Source organism: Balaenoptera borealis (assembly GCF_965194805.1).
Source record: "Balaenoptera borealis genome assembly, chromosome: 12".
In the NCBI taxonomy this organism is placed as follows: Eukaryota; Metazoa; Chordata; class Mammalia; order Artiodactyla; family Balaenopteridae; genus Balaenoptera; species Balaenoptera borealis.
This window is the reverse complement of record NC_138869.1, coordinates 17,871,295-17,888,124: the sequence shown is the minus strand read 5'-3', so window position 1 is coordinate 17,888,124 and position 16,830 is coordinate 17,871,295. Positions and strand designations below refer to the sequence as shown.

General features: G+C 37.8%; 1 protein-coding gene across 5 annotated transcripts in view; it reads left to right on the top strand.

The window, feature by feature from the left end:
* The window catches only part of CNTN4 (contactin 4), a 950,427-nt gene that overhangs the window by 137,757 nt on the left and 795,840 nt on the right, over positions 1–16,830 (top strand). For 4 of the 5 annotated variants that reach the window (XM_082345360.1, XM_082345363.1, XM_082345356.1 and 1 more), the window contains exon 2: positions 11,442–11,482. The gene's annotated coding sequence lies outside the window, so the exon portion shown is untranslated. Of the gene's footprint in view, positions 1–9,189; positions 11,483–16,830 lie in introns of those variants that run through there. The other variant, XM_082345358.1, reaches the window with a different exon arrangement.

Genomic DNA, 16,830 nt, shown 5'->3' with positions numbered 1-16,830 from the left:
CTATCGCCTTTCTGAGGTGGTTTGAGCCCTTTAGATACAAATCTGTTTTCTCACTAAGAAATTGGTTAATTTCACCTACTTGCAACAGTTAGGAGCATTCAAATCATCCAAGCATAGCTGATAACTCTGGCCACTGTCATTATATTTTTAAACTAAATGGGGGTCAGATTGAACTGTTTTGAGATATGACGGTTATTAAACATATACCCACAGAAACCCCAAAGGGATGCTAAGAATTGATGGGCTTTTATTTTTACATACCAGATTCTTAACTGATCCAGGACTGAAATCTGCTGTAGACTCCTCACTCAAAAAAATCGTAAGAATATTGAGTATTTCATTGTTAGTAGACAGCTTTCTGTACTAGAAACATACTTCGTACCTTCACCTTGTGGCCTGGCCTCTACATAACCTTTTAAGTGGTCGATTAAAAAGCTTTTGCCTCCTTTTTTTTTTTTCCTTCAGTCTTGTGATATATTCAGCATTCTCCCTCATGGCTATATGCACTATCGTATAGATAGCCTTTCTGAACGAGGCAGATACAATTCAGTATGTAGTACTTGATTTTGAATAATACTGCTTAACTTAAGGATTATCTGCAGTGATTGAGGACAGGCGTGGACGGCGTGGGAAATGAAATCCATTGAGAATCTTCAGATCATTTTTCTGGGTGCTTATTTCACCGGTGTTCTCTCTAATAAACCTTTTAACAAAGCAGCAGTATGATAGAATCACCCTGGATATCACAGTTATTATCTCTTGCAGAGACTTCAAGGTCATCTAGTGCACCCCTGTAATTTTGTAGATGAAGAAGCTCATTAGAGAAATGACTTTTCCAAGAAATTATTGGAAACTTCCGTCCAAACTCCTTGGTTTGAGCCTAGTGAGTTCTCTTTTCTCAAAATTATCCATGCCCTGTTTGAACAAGAAGTGAATGTGCAACAAAAGAAGAAAAGCAAACAAGGACACTTACCTGGAAAATATACCTGATGTAATTAGTGTTGGCAGTATTTCCTCTTCATTCCTGTTATTCCATATGATTTCTTGCTCATTTAGGCATCTAACACGTTTTCTTTATTTTCAGATGATAATTGGCCAGGTAGCTTTTAGATTCTGAAATGACAACCTACTTTTTGGGAAGAGAATCGGGAATAGATATTTATTAAAAGGTCATTATTGCAGCTAGCAGAGATTAACAAACTTCATCGGGTTGTTGAGTTTCTCTGCTTACCACATTTATATACAGAACTACTTATAGAAGTGACTTTATTCTGGACACTGGACCAAGAAGTCGTTGACAGGGATTCATGCTGATATATCTGATAGGAACATTTATTAAATGCCCTTTTATGGAGCTGACAAGACTGGGTATAGCATCTAGAGTTAGGAAGAAGTAAAATTACTTTCTTTAGCATGAGGCAGATGCATTGTTGATTGCCTTTGTCATAAAGGAATTGTATTTTAATCTTCATCAGTTACTCCAAATGAAGTTCAATCATTTTATCAGTGTGGCCTTCACAAACAGCATGTTGCCTTTGTCTTTTTTTCCTCTTCTATTCTCTTGCTCACTTAATAGCACCCATCTCTCCACCAGAAAAGCATGTTATTGCATCTTCAGTACTACCTCGGTCGCAAAAGATTCAAGTTTATGCTAAGTGGAGACCAGATACTTGTCTTTCTTGTTGCTTGAAGCTTTGACAAAACCTGTTCACTTGCTTTGAACAGTATTGCTCTGAGTTTACTTTTGCTTGGAAAAAGGCCATAGGTATTTGGAAAAATTGAGTTACTTATCTTGGCTTATCTGTGGCATTGGTAAGGGCTTCTGTCTTAGAGCTCACTCAGAACTAACAAAAGAACAAAGTGGCCACGAAGACCCATAAGTCTGGGTGTTTCAGAAACAAAAATGATTTATTTTTCCCTGTTCTCTTTGCCTTTTGACTAGAGCTTGAATTGAATGATTACTGTGAATTGCATGAGATTTAATGATGTTAACATTATCAATTTGTACATTTATCCAGGTGTGAACAGATGTGCATAACAGGATAACATGAAAGCTATTTCGATTAAGCAGTTTATTAATATGAAAGCTAACTTTGATGCAGTCACAAACAAAGAACCCCAAATAGCTATCTAGGAAGGGTATATTGTCAGCCTGTGTTTGAACATGCTACAGTAAATATTTAAAATAAGTCTGTCAAAATTTTGAAGAAATTAAAATTATCCTGTATCGTTTTATTTTTCTAACTTAAAAAAATTAATTCCTGTCATTGTTTTTCTGTATTTTTGAGCCTTTGTATATCCACTTAAAAATAATCTTCCCAGTGCAAATTTCATAGTCCTTTAACTTGTCTCTATATGATAAGCATATGATGTATTAATGGTTACTATGCTGACTAGAGAACTAGATTTCAACAAAATGCTCTCATTTGATTTTAAATTTTGATGATTGAGAAGTCATAGGAGCGTCTAGTATCATGCATGTTCTTGGGCAATTCATTTATTAACTGTTGCACACAGCCACTCAGTATCCAGATTTTAGGTGGCCACTGTGGTGAAGGCATTGCACCTGGTGCTGGAATGTAAACATTGAGCACCATCCTGTTTCAAGGCATGTACAGTTTAGTTAAAGTAGAAGTGTTAGTAAACCAGTTTAAAATTTAGTGCAGAAAATGTTGTGATAGGAGATGCAGAAAAGACCCATCTTAATTCAGTGGAGAAGGGCTTGGGAAGTTGAGGTTGGTGGAGTTGAGTTTAACGGATGTTGAGTGAATGTTTCCATAGCTAAAGGGTAGTATGAATCACCCACAGTATTGTGAAAATGCTGTGTGGCAGCAATATCATCGTCATGAAGTTACAAGATGGTCTCAGTGGGAGAAATTGTAAGGTTTACATCATCTGGATCATTGCCAAGGCTTTGTAATTGAGCAGGAAGTACACAGGAGTTGGAGATAAGTCTCATTTTGCTGCTTATTAGCAACACAACCACACGGGCCACACACTGATCCTCTCTTACTGTACTTTCGTTATCTGTCAGCTGGAGATACTGCCAGTAGGTACTCAGTAAATGTCTGACTTCATGTTCAAAGGATATCATGTATCTGGAAGCATGTAGCAAATGGGAAAGGTCTATAAAACGTAACTTGTGAGGCTGGAGAGGGACGTTCAGGATGGCGGAGAAGTAAGACATGGAGATCACCTACCTCCCCACAGATACATCAGAAATACATTTACATGTGGAACAACTCCTACAGAACACCTACTGAATGCTGGCAGAAGACCTCAGACTTCCCAAAAGGCAAGAAGCTCCCCACATACCTGGGTAGGGCAAAAGAGAAAAGGAAAAACAGAGACAAAAGGGACAGGACCTGCACCTCTGGGAGGGAGACGTGAAGGAGGAAAAGTTTCCACACACTAGGAAGCCCCTTCACTGGTGGAGATGGTGGGGGGGGCGGGGAAGCTTCGGAGCCACGGAGGAGAGCGCAGCCACAGGGGTGCGGAGGGCAAAGCGGATAGATTTCCGCACAGAGGATCGGCGCCGACCAGCACTTAACAGCCGGAGAGTCTTGTCTGCTCAGCGGCCCGGGGCGGGCGGGGACTGGGAGCTGAGGCTCGGGCTTCGGAGGTCGGATCTCAGGGAGAGGACTGGGGTTGGCTGCGTGAACACAGCCTAAAGAGGTCAAGTGCGCCACAGCTAGCCGGGAGGGAGTCCGGGGAAAAGTCTGGAGCTGCCGAAGAGGCAAGAGACCATTGTTTCAGGGTGCGCGAGGAGAGGGGATTCAGAGCACTGCCGAAACGAGTGCCAGAGACGGGTGTGAGCTGTGGCTATCAGCGCGGACCCCAGAGACGGGCATGAAGTGCTAAGGCTGCTGCTGCAGCCACCAAGAAGCCTGTGTGCAAGCACAGGTCACTATCCACACCTCCCCTCCTGGGAGCCTGTGCAGCCCGCCACTGCCTGGGTCCCGTGATCCAGGGACAACTTCCCCGGGAGAACACACAGCGCGCCTCAGGCTGGTGCAACGTCATGCTAACCTCTGCCGCCTCAGGCTCGCCCCGCATTCCATACCCTTCCCTCCCCCCCGGCCTGAGTAAGCCAGAGCCCCCTAATCAGCTGCTCCTTTAACCCCGTCCTATCTGGGCAAAGAACAGACGCCCTCAGGTGACCTATACGCAGAGGCAGGGTCAAATCCAAAGCTGAACCACAGGCGCTGTGTGAACAAAGAAGAGAAAGGGAAATTTCTCCCAGCAGCCTCAGGAGCAGCGGATTAAATCTCTGCAATCAACTGGATGTACCTGCATTTGTGGAATACCTGAGTAGATAATGAATCATCCCAAAATTGAGGCAGTGGACTTTGGGAGCAACTTGCAGTTTGCTTTCTGTATCTAATTTGTTTCTGGTTTTATGTTTATCGTAGTTTAGTATTTAGAGCTTATTATCATTGGAAGATTTCTTTATTGATTTGGTTGCTCTCTCCCTTTTTATATATATATATATATATATGTATATATATATTTTTTTCCTTTTTCTCTTTTTGTGAGTGTGTGTGTATGCTCTTTGTGTGATTTTGTCTGTATAGGTTTGCTTTTACCATTTGTCCTACGGTTCTGTCTGCTTTTTTTTTCTTTTGGTACAGTTTTTAGTGCTTGTTATCATTGGTGGCTTTGCTTTTAGGTTTGGTTGCTCTCTTCTTTTATTTAAAATTTTTTAACTTTAAATAATTTTTAAATTTTTTATTTTAATAACTTTATTTTATTTTGTTTTATTGTTTTCTTTACTTCTTTCTTTCTTTTTTTTTTTTCTCCCTTTTCCTCTGAGCTGTGTGGCTGACAGGGTCTTGGTACTCTGGCCGGGTGTCAGGCCTGAGCCTCTGAGGTGGGAGAGCCGAGTTCAGGACATTGGTCCACCAGAGACCTCTGAGCTCCACATAATATGAAATGGTGAAAGCTCTCCCAGAGATCTTCATCTCAACGCTAAGACCCAGCTCCACTCAACGACCAGCAAGCTACAGTGCTGGCCACCCTATGCCAAACAACTAGCAAGACAGGAACACAGCCCCACCCCTTAGCAAAGAGGCTGCCTAAAATCATAGTAATGTCACAGAAACCCCAAAACACACCACCGGATGCGGTCCCGCCCACCACAAAGACAAGATCCATCCCCACCCACCAGAACATAGGCACCAGTCCCCTCCACCAGGAAGCCTACACAACCCACTGAACCAACCTTACCCACTGGGGGCAGACACCAAAAACAATGGGAACTACGAACCTGCAGCCTGCGAAAAGGAGGCCCCAAACACACTAAGTTAAACAAAATGAGAAGACAGAGAAATACACAGCAGATGAAGGAGCAAGGAAAAACCCCACCAGACCAAACAAATGAAGAGGAAATAGGCAGTCTACTTGAAAAAGAATTCAGAGTAATGAGAGTAAAGATAATTCAAAACCTTGGAAATGGAGAAAATACAAGAAATGTTTAACTAGGACCTAGAAGAACTAAAGAGCAAACAATGGTGAACAACACAATAAATGAAATTAAAACTTCTCTAGAAGGAATCAATAGCAGAATAACTGAGGCAGAAGAACGGATAAATGACTTGGAAGATAAAATAGTGGAAATAACTACCACAGAGCAGAATAAAGAGAAAAGAATGAAAAGAATTGAGGACAATCTCAGAGACCTCTGGGACAAGATTAAATGCACCAACATTCGAATTATAGGGGTCCCAGAAGAAGAGAAAAAGAAAGGGACTGAGAAAATATTTGAAGAGGTTATAGTTGAAAACTTCACTAATATGGGAATGGAAATAATCAAGTCTAGGAAGCACAGAGAGTCCCATAAAGGATAAATCCAGGAAGAAACACGCCAAGACACATGTTAATCAAACTATCAAAAATTAAATACAAAGAAAAAATATTAAAAGCAGCAAGGGAAAAACAACAAATAACATAAAAGGGAATCCCCATAAGGTTAACAGCTGATCTTTCAGCAGAAACTCTGCAAGCCAGAAGGGAGTGGCAAGACATATTTAAAGTCATGAAAGGGAAAAACCTACAACCAAGATTACCCAGAAAGGATCTCATTCAGATTCAACAGGGAAATTAAAACCTTTACAAACAAGCAAAAGCTAAGAGAATTCACACCACCAAACCAGCTTTACAACAAATGCTAAAGGAATTTCTCTAGGCAGGAAACACAAGAGAAGGAAAAGACCTACAATAACAAACCCAAAACAATTAAGAATATGGTAATAGGAACATACATATCAATAACTACTTTAAATGTAAATGGATTAAATGCTCCAACCAAAAGACATAGACTGGCTAAATGGATACAAAAAGAAGACCCATATATATGCTGTCCACAAGAAACCCACTTCAGACCTAGGGACACATACAGACTGAAAGTGAGGGAATGGAAAAAGATATTCCATGCAAATGGAAATCAAAAGAAAGCTGGAGTAGCAAATCTCCTATCAGACAAAATGGACTTTAAATTAAAGACTATTACAACAGACAAAGAAGGACACTACATAATGATCCAAGGGATCAATCCAAGAAGAAGATATAACAATTGTAAATATTTCTGCATCCAACATAGGAGCACCTCAATACATAAGACAAATACAAACAGCCATAAAAGGGGAAATCAACAGTAACACAATCATAGTAGGGGACGTTAACACCCCACTTTCACCAATGGACAGATCATCCAAAATGAAATAAGGAAACACAAGCTTTAAATAATACATTAAACAGCATGGACTTAATTGATATTTATAAGACAATCCATCCAAAAACAACAGAATACACTTTCTTCTCAAGTGCTCACGGAACATTCTCCAGGATAGATCATATCTTGGGTGACAAATGAAGCCTTGGTAAATTTAAGAAAATTGAAATCGTATCAAGTATCTTTTTTGACCACAATGCTATGAGACTAGATATCAGTTACAGGAAAAAAATCTGTAAAAAATACAAACCCACGGAGGCTAAACAATACACTACTAAATAACCAAGAGATCACTGAAGAAATCAAAGACGAAATCAGAAAATACCTAGAAACAAATGACAGTGAAAACATGATGACCCAAAACCTATGGGATGCAGCAAAAGCAGTTCTAAGGGGGAAGTTTATAACAATACAATCCTACCTCAAGAAACAAGAAACATCTCAACTAAACAACCTAACGTTACACCTAAAGCAATTAGAGAAAGAAGAACAAAAAAACCCCCAAAGTTAGCAGAAGGAAAGAAATCATACAGATCAGATCAGAAATAAATGAAAAAGAACTGAAGGAAACAATAGCAAAGATCAATAAAACTAAAAGCTGGTTCTTTGAGAAAATAAACAAAATTGATAAACCATTAGCCAGACTCATCAAGAAAAAAAGGGAGAAGACTCAAATCAATAGAATTAGAAATGAAAAAGGAGAACTAACACCTGACACTGCGGAAATACAAAGGATCATGAGAGATTACTATAAGCAACTATATGCCAATAAAATGGACAACCTGGAAGAAACGGACAAATTCTTAGAAAAGCACAACATTCTCAGGCTGAACCAGGAAGAAATAGAAAATATAAAGGGACCAGTCACAAGCACTGAAATTGAAACTGTGATTAAAAATCTTCCAACTAACAAAATCCCAAGACCAGATGGCTTCACAGGCAAATACTATCAAACATTTAGAGAAGAGCTAACACCTATCCTTCTCACAGTCTTCCAACATATAGCAAAGGGAGGAACACTCCCAAACTCATTCTATGAAGCCACCATCACCGTGATACCAAAACCAGACAAAGATGTCTCAAAAAAAGAAAACTACAGGCCAATATCACTGATGAACATAGATGCAAAAAGGAGGAATCAGGCCCCTGGAGTTCAGAGTATACTACAAAGCTACAGTAATCAAGACAGTATGGTACTGGCACAAAAACAGAAATATAGATCAATGGAACAGGATAGAAAGCCCAGAGATAAACCCACACACATATGGTCACCTTGTCTTTGATAAAGGAGGCAAGAATATACAGTGGAGAAAAGACAGCCTCTTCAATAAGTGGTGCTGGGAAAACTGCACAGCTACATGTAAAAGAATGAAATTAGAACACTCCCTAACACCATACACAAAAATAAGCTCAAAATGGATTAGAGACCCAAATGTAAGGCCAGACACTATAAAACTCTTAGAGGAAAACAAAGGCAGAACACTCTATGTCATAAATCACAGCAAGATCTTTTTTGACCCACCTCCTAGAGAAATGGAAATTAAAACAAAAATAAACAGATGGGACTTAATGAAACTTAAAAGCTTTTGCACAACAATGGAAACCATAAACAAGACGAAAAGACAACCCTCAGAATGGGAGAAAATATTTGCAAATGAAGCAACTGACAAAGGATTAATCTCCAAAATATACAAGCAGCTCATGCAGCTCAATATCAAAAAAGCAAACAACCCAATCCAAAAATGGGCAGAAGACCTAAATAGACATTTTTCCAAAGAAGATATACAGATTGCCAACAAACACATGAAACGATGCTCAACATCAGTAATCATTAGAGAAATGCAAACCATTACTACAATGAGGTTTCACGTCACACCAGTCAGAATGGCCATCATCAAAAAATCTAGAAACAATAAATGCTGGAGAGGGTGTGGAGAAAAGGGGACCCTCTTGCACTGTTGGTGGAAATGTAATTTGATACAGCCACTATGGAGAACAGTATGGAGGTTCCTTAAAGAACTAAAAATAGAACTACCATATGAGCCAGCAATCCTACTACTGGGTATATTCCCTGAGAAAACTATAATTCAAAAAGAGTCATGTACCACAATGTTCATTGCAGGTCTGTTTACAATAGCCAGGACATGGAAGCACCCTAAGTGTCCATCAACTTACAAATGGATAAAGAAGATGTGGCACATATATACATGGAATATTACTCAGCCTTAAAAAGAAACAAAATTGAGTTATTTGTAGTGAGGTGGATGGACCTAGAGACTGTCACACAGAGTGAAGTAAGTCAGATAAAGAAAAACTAATACCGTATGGTAACACATGTATGGAATGTAAAAGAAAAAAAAAAAAAGGTTTTGAAGAACGTAGGGGCAGGACAGGAATAAGGACTCAGACGTAGAGAATGGACTTGAGGAAACAGGGAGGGCGAATGGTAAGCTCAGTGAAGTGAGAGAGTGGTATGGGCATAGATACACTACCAAATACGAAATAGATAGCTAGTGGTAAACAGCCGTAAAGCATAGGGAGATCAGCTAGGTGCTTTGTGTCCACCTAGAGGGGTGGGATAGGGAGTGTGAGAGGGAGATGCAAGAGGGAGGAAATACAGTGATATATGTATATGTATAGTTGATTCTCTTTGTTATAAAGCAGAAAGTAACACACCAATAACTGATTCGCTTTGTTATAAAGCAGAAACTGTCACACCATTGAAAAGCAATTATACGCCAATAAAGATGTTAAAAATAAATAAATAAAGTTTTTATTCTGTATAAATTTTTCCACACCAACTATATTCCATTCTTCAAATTACATCTGGAGAGTAACTAATGTTGGTTTGTTAAGCGAAAAAGCAATTAGCATTTTATAAAGGTCATTATTGTACCCCATGCCTTTTGTTTTGGGGCTCCGGAATAATCTAATAATCTTAAATATTTTTCTCAGGAATGCAGCATGCTTGTGTTCCTTTTATAGCAACACACTTTGGTATGAATGGAACGTGAAAATGATAAACCCCAAACTATCATTTTCAGGCATTCATATTAATTTCACTCACTAATGTATATGAAGCTTTATGCTAGGCAACAGGGATCTGCAACATAGATACCATAATCATTTAGTTTAAAGTTCAGTGAGGGCCGTAGTCATAAATGACACAATTACAAAGACAGTTTGTGGTAAAAGCTTTGAAGAAGCAAATGCTGTCCTGTGAGAGTATAGAATATTATGAGAACCTGACTTATGGTGTTAGAGGAGGTTTCTCTTAATGAAATTTAAGTGGAGGTCCACAGAGTGAATAGGTGGAAATGGGTTAAAGGAAAGAACATGACAGAAGAAACAGTATGTATAAAAGCCCTGAGATAGGAAAGAACATGGCTCATTTCTACAACTGAAAACACTTCAGTGTATCTGGGGTGCAGAGAGCAAGGTGGAGGGTGGTGAAAGGTGAGCTAGTGGGAATATTTCACAAAGGTTAGATGATGCAAGGATTTGTAGGCCAGTTAAAGACTGTGGTCTTATTTTTATGACTAATTGGAAGACACTGAAGCATCTTAAGAGGGTTTGGGTTGGGAGAGGTGATAATACTGGCTAATGGATAGCAAAGGCATAGGTGGTGTCAGGAGACAATGCAGTGAGAATGTGCTCATTGCTACTACAGGTGAGAGGTAATGGTAGGTTGAGGGAACTAGTGGTAGAGATGGGGAGAGGTGGGTGAAGTGAAATGATCTTGACTTAGTGGTAGATTGAGTATTGATGTGATAAGAGACAAGTGAAGGTATGTGTGACTCCTGACTTTCTGGCTTGATAAATTATGGTGGTGCCATTCGCTATCACCTCTAGAAGTGGGCCCTTTAGTGGGGAGAGAGGATTGGTATAGGAAGTCATGTGTTTGTATACAGGCACATTGAGTTTGACATCCCTTTAGGGTATCCAAATAGGGATGTCAGGTAGTCAATTGGCTGCTTGGATCTAGAGCTCAGAAAAGAAAGTATGAAGGCAATATAGAACTCAAAGAAACATAAATATGTTTTTGTGTTAAGTCCAAACTACCATTGGTATCACCTGGAGTTTAAATTTAGAAACGTTTAGTGTATAATTTTTGAGGGTAAAAAAGGTGAGGATTTGTAAATCTTGGACAGCCTTCATACTATTTAAAATTTTTATAATTGTACCATTTGTCCTACTTTTATAAATTAGGTTTCAAGTTTTAAAAAATGTATTCTAAAAATTTGGCAGTGATTTTAAGGAAAGGATAAGGGAATTGTTTTCATGTAGTTTATACGGAATGAATATTAATTGTTGCTCTTTACGATCTTATGTAATTTATCCTTTAATTTCAAATGATACAGAGTTTTGATTTTAATATGAAAATCAAATACTTAATTTAGCTTATTTAAACATATTGCCTTATCAGTATCTTTCTTGTTTCAGATGTTTAGATATAGATCATCCTATTGGCCTTTTTTATGGATTCACCGTGACAGTTTTCTTGCTCATCAGGGTATCTTACTACACAATTTAAGGAATATCTTGGTAAAATCAGGTTCTCTGTAATTGACTGAGAAAAACTTTTTCTCACATAACTTGCCATTGAGACTTTTTTCTAACACCATTGATGCCTCTGGAATGCAGCTGATTACTAAAAAAAAAAAAAGTCTAGGTTTATGCTTTATTCTAAAATCCATTTCTTTATTTGTAGGTGATATGCAATTGAACTTGAGATGAATAACGTATTTGGGGGTAAGTACCATTTTATTTAAATAAAAATATATGTGTAATATAATATATAAATTTATCTTTGAGGAATTGTAGAAAAGTTTTGATGTTGATACTCACTGGGACTACTTTTCCTTATGACTTATGGGATTAATCTATAACTTATGTAAATATACAGAAAGCAATAGCAATGGATTTTATATTAAACCATAGATAGGAGGTGATTTTAAATGTAATATGTGGCCCTCAAAAGTCATTTACAAATAACATTTTATTATTAATCTCATTTATCAATGCATTTAAAAACTATACTTTTTAAAGTAGGAAAGTTAACTATCTGAAATTTATTATCTGAATAACTAAATATAATAGGCAATGCATTTGTTTGTCTTCCTTCACATATTTATTCAGCTGTAAATCTTTGCATTTTATGAAATTTATATTTTTGCTGTGTTAAATTCTAATATTAACAAAATGTGCATTTTGGAACACAACTTACCCCTGTAAACGTTATTTTATATGTTGTCATGTTAGTGATCAAATGGTTCTGTTCTTAATAGCAACTATCTCAAAAATCATCTTTTTTGATTTTTCAACCTAACACGTTTATATTTTGTACAAAGTTCTCTGTCTTCGTTCCTTTTGGTTTAGTGCATACATCATATACTGGAGAATTATCAGTTTGTTTTAGCAATTTGTACTTTGGTAGTTCCATGATAATTACATGATTTGTATTTGGTTACCCAATTGCAGATAATCCTGTGGCATTACAGAGTTTAATTTATGGGGAAGATCTTTAGACTTAAAAAGGATTACTGACCATTTAGGAGTGATTAATTAATCAGTATAAAATTGAGTCTTAACTGTATTAATGCCTTTCTAAGCTACACAGAGATACATGCACAGACACACATATTAACCAATCCCATAGCAAAAACGACCAAATTACAGCAAAGAGGCTGATGTCCTACTGTGTTGGGCCATCACAGGAAGTAGTGAGCCAGGGGTTCTTGAGTCAAGTGTTTTGAGACTGTTCTTGCTCTCCCAAGCTGTGGGATCTTGAACAATTCATTTTCCCTAAAGTTCAGTTTCCTCATTTGTATGGTTAGTGTGCCAAATCATGATTTGTTAGGTTCCTTCTTTTCCTGAAATACTTTTATTTCTTACTTCAAAAAGCTGAAGTTTAGAGATGAATAGTTTCATATTGGTAAAACTGCTATGAATTAAGAGGTGACAGGGTAAGGTAAATTCATTTATTGGGATAATCGTGTAGAAAGGTTCATTGATTGTCTAGTCAGCAGTATTTTTGTTTACTTACTGAATTCGGGGATTTGGGTGGATCTAGGAAGGCAGGCTTTCCTCCCTCTGTGCCCTTTTGTCCTACCTGACATGGAGACATAGGATTGATTCATTTTGAAAAATCTCTCATTTTGAAAGAATCCCTTAAAACCTTGTTAGCTCAGGGTTATCTTTTATCTGATTTCTCTCTTCCTGTATAGGTTGCAGGCTGGAGAGCATTAAAATATCTATTTTCTTAGTGATTTCCTTTTCTAGATTTGAATAATTCACTTGATTCTTCCAAGATACTTAGATGAAAGAGTGTTAACTAGGGATTGCTAATTTTAGTTACTTTTGTTTGAAATTAGAAAATAAATGCATTATATATTTAGTCTGAAGAGTAAGCCCTTATATCCTTTATCTGGTCATTTAAAAAATTCTAAATAATGTTCAGGCACCTTTTCTATTGTGAGGTTAGATATTTGCTTGACATTTGTTTTTTCCTTTCCTTTATTAAAAAAAAAATTAAATGAAGTCAGTGAATAAGTAGAAAGATCCATCTGAGTGTTGGGCTTGTTCTCATTGACTGCTTCTTTTTGCTCCCATTCATATATTATTTTAAGCTTACCTCAAGCATTCCAACAGCAGATATCAAATGATTGCTGTTTTATACCAGAGGGGATTGTTATGAACCAGGCCAAAGGATGCACCAGATCTCTCAGACCATTTTTCTAACTTTAAGATTCCACGATACTACAATTTTAATCTTTTAGTTTAAATCTAAAAAATTACCATCTTTGTAGGTGAAAAATGGTAAGATGGTGTCAATTTTATATGGATCAGCCTACATATCAGTTATTCATTGTTGAGAAAAAATATAGCTCATCTGTGAAAATGGTAATGACAAGCAACAAAGCTTACTAAAACACTAACTTCATTTAAGAAAACTTAGTTATCATCGTGAGTGCCAGGTATTAAAAACTGTATTTTAAATATTTGTAAATCAAATAGGAATAAAACCTTCATTGCATATCTTTCTTTTTTCAGGAATTCTTTTCCTGTGTCTTATGAGACAAATCATAGGCATTACAGTTTGAAATCAAGTTCATTGTTTTCTTTGCAATTGCTACATAGCTGTTGAATATTTGCAGTAAGTTTTCATGGCTAATGAAGTGCATGCTTGATTATATGCCATTAGTAAAAATATCTTTTTATGCCAAATGGTGGTTTTCAGCATGGCCTTGACAAAGGTAACATATAAATGTGCTATTATTTCCCTTCAAAGGAATGCAAATCAGTAGAAGCAAATTTTAAGGGAAATATTTAAAAATAAACAATTAAAATAATGGATATTTTATGTTACTTATTGGAATTATATGAACATATAAATAGAGCAGCTAGATATACTTATTTTAAGAGGCCAGTATAATACTAATTAGGAAAGTGGTAAATATCATAAGTATTCTAGTGAATTCATTCCATTTTTAATACCTACATCTTATTGCTGAGTATACTGTTGGATAGATAGCTATAATGCTGACCTTGAGAATCTTCCAGGGTTACTTTTCAGTTTTTCTAACCATCATTTCATGTTCCTGCTACTCTTGCTGCTTGTCACTTGCTATTTCACCCAGTGTTTGATCCTACCTCTCTGCCTTCTTTAATTCAGTTTCCTTTGTCAGGGACACCCCTTTCTTCCAGTCCTTACCTGTCAAAGTTCTACTTATCTTTCTGTGTCTAGTTGAACTCCTTCCTGTCTCTTCCAGGAGGCCATCCAGATGCCCTCTAGTCAGAACTTGCTGCTCAAGGTCATTGCTGTCAACTTGTCCTTCCATCTGTAGCTCATCTCTATCTTGCTGCCTTGTGACTAACAGATTCTGTGTCCATTCTCCAATTTGATTGTGTACCTCTCTTCCCTGTGTTCCCTGCTTTGGCACAAATCATGCTTTTGATTGAATTGTTCTGTAAAATTAAAACTGTACACCAGACAAGGCAGTAGAGGTTCAGGCTTGATTTTTCCCACATGGTGTGTTTGGAGTGGGTGGGCCAATAACTTTTGCTTCTTACTTTTAAAATGATCTCACTTATCCTCTTGTTTTCTGCTTCATTGGATAAATCATCTCACACCATCATTTATTTAATGCAAACAGAGTTCCTAAATGTTGAGAAATACCAGGAAAAAAAAAAAAAAGAATACATCTGCATGCATGGCCTTAGGTATTGGGCAAGAGACCATGAAAAATGTATATTGGTTCTGGGGAGAACACAGTTATTTAAAAGGGAATTAAATGAGTAATATTTATTTTATCAAAGATCAGAGGGACATCTTTGGTAGAAATCACAGGGCGAGAGATGCTTTCTTTGACCATTCTTGCTCTGTTTCTTAATACTTACTTAATTTTAAAAACAGCAAAATTGCCAACTCTAATGGCCACTGTAGTTTCATAGAGTTTACTGTAGGCATTCACATACTGCATCTTATTGGATCCTCATGTCACACCGTGAGATTGGTAGGGCAGAAATTATATACTATTCAGATACAGCCAAGGTTGTTATGAACTCTGTGATATTTTTTTCAAAGCTGATTACAAAACCATACTATTCTTTTATTAAATGTTAGTCTAATATTTAATGTCTATTATCTCTATGTATAATTTCAAAAATAAAGTAACATCTGTAATCCAAAATGCAATGGCATAATTTACAGCTATATACTTATAGCTGTATCTTTTATAACAGATATAATAGCAATTCTGATAAAAATTCATGGGCCAGTGTGCCAAGTTTCACCATTTCACAGTTCCCTATTTCTCTGGACAAAGGGATTAGAATAAGTGTAAGCCTAAACCCTAAAAAGGACCATCAGAGGATGAGGAGAATGAGGATGAGGATGGGGAGCTCTATATACAGGAAGGAGGCTAATGTGCATAAGATAAAGCTAAACCAAGGTACCCAGACAAGAGGGTGAACAAGGAGACTGGGAAAGAGTCTGGAAAGAGTTGAGTCCCCACTTCTGTCTTCTCAGGTCCTGTTTCCTGCTACTTTGTCCAGTCCCTAGAACTATATCCTTGGGTATTTAGGAGCTACGGAAACCAATAATTTACCCTTTTACTTAAGCTAGTTTGAGTTGGGTCTTTGTTATTCAATTCAAAGGCCTGACTCATAGAGATCAAATTATTGATATAACTGAAGTTTTCTTTCTCTTCCACTTCCCATTCCTCTTTCTGTCTTTCCTTTCTTTTTTTTTCTACTTGTCCTTTTATCCCTTCCCCTGTCTTTCTTCCTCTCGTTCACTTGTTCATTCATCCATCTCTCTGTGCATTCATCTAATAGTCATCAACTGTTGAGCATATATTAAGTGTTATGCTAGGTTCCGAGGAAAAAGAGATAAGCAACATATAGTCTTTGTTCTCTTTAGAATTAAATTTCCTCTCTTTGCTTTTAAGACCTTGGTGTTGGGCTTCCCTGGTGGCGCAGTGGTTGAGAGTCTGCCTGCCAGTGCAGGGGACACGGGTTCGAGCCCTGGTCTGGGAAGATCCCACATGCCGCGGAGCAACAAGGCCCGTGAGCCACAACTACTGAGCCTGCGCGTCTGGAGCCTGTGCTCCGCAACTAGAGAGGCCGCGATAGTGAGAGGCCCGCGCACCGTGATGAAGAGTGGCCCCCACTTGCCGTACCTGGAGAAAGCCCTCGCACAGAAATGAAGACCCAATACAGCCAAAAATAAATAAAATAAAATAAATTAAAAAAAAGACCTTGGTGTTCTGGAAAGGGAGGCAGAATCCAGGCCAAACATGGGGGAAAGATCATAAAAAGAAATCCTTAAAGCATATGCCTAATATTTTAGATTGGTGGAAAGATTGAAGGTATGAAGGGTGAATTGGAAAGGGGTCATGAAAAAGTGAGCTTAGAGGAGGATTTTTTAAAAAAAATAAATTTATTTATTTATTTATTTTTGGATGCATTGGGTCTTCGTTGCTAGGCACGGGCTTTCTCTAATTGCAGTGAGCGGGGGCTACTCTTCGTTGCAATGTGCGGACTTCTCATTGCCGTGGCTTCTCTTGTTGCTGAGCACGGGCTCTAGGTGCGTGGGC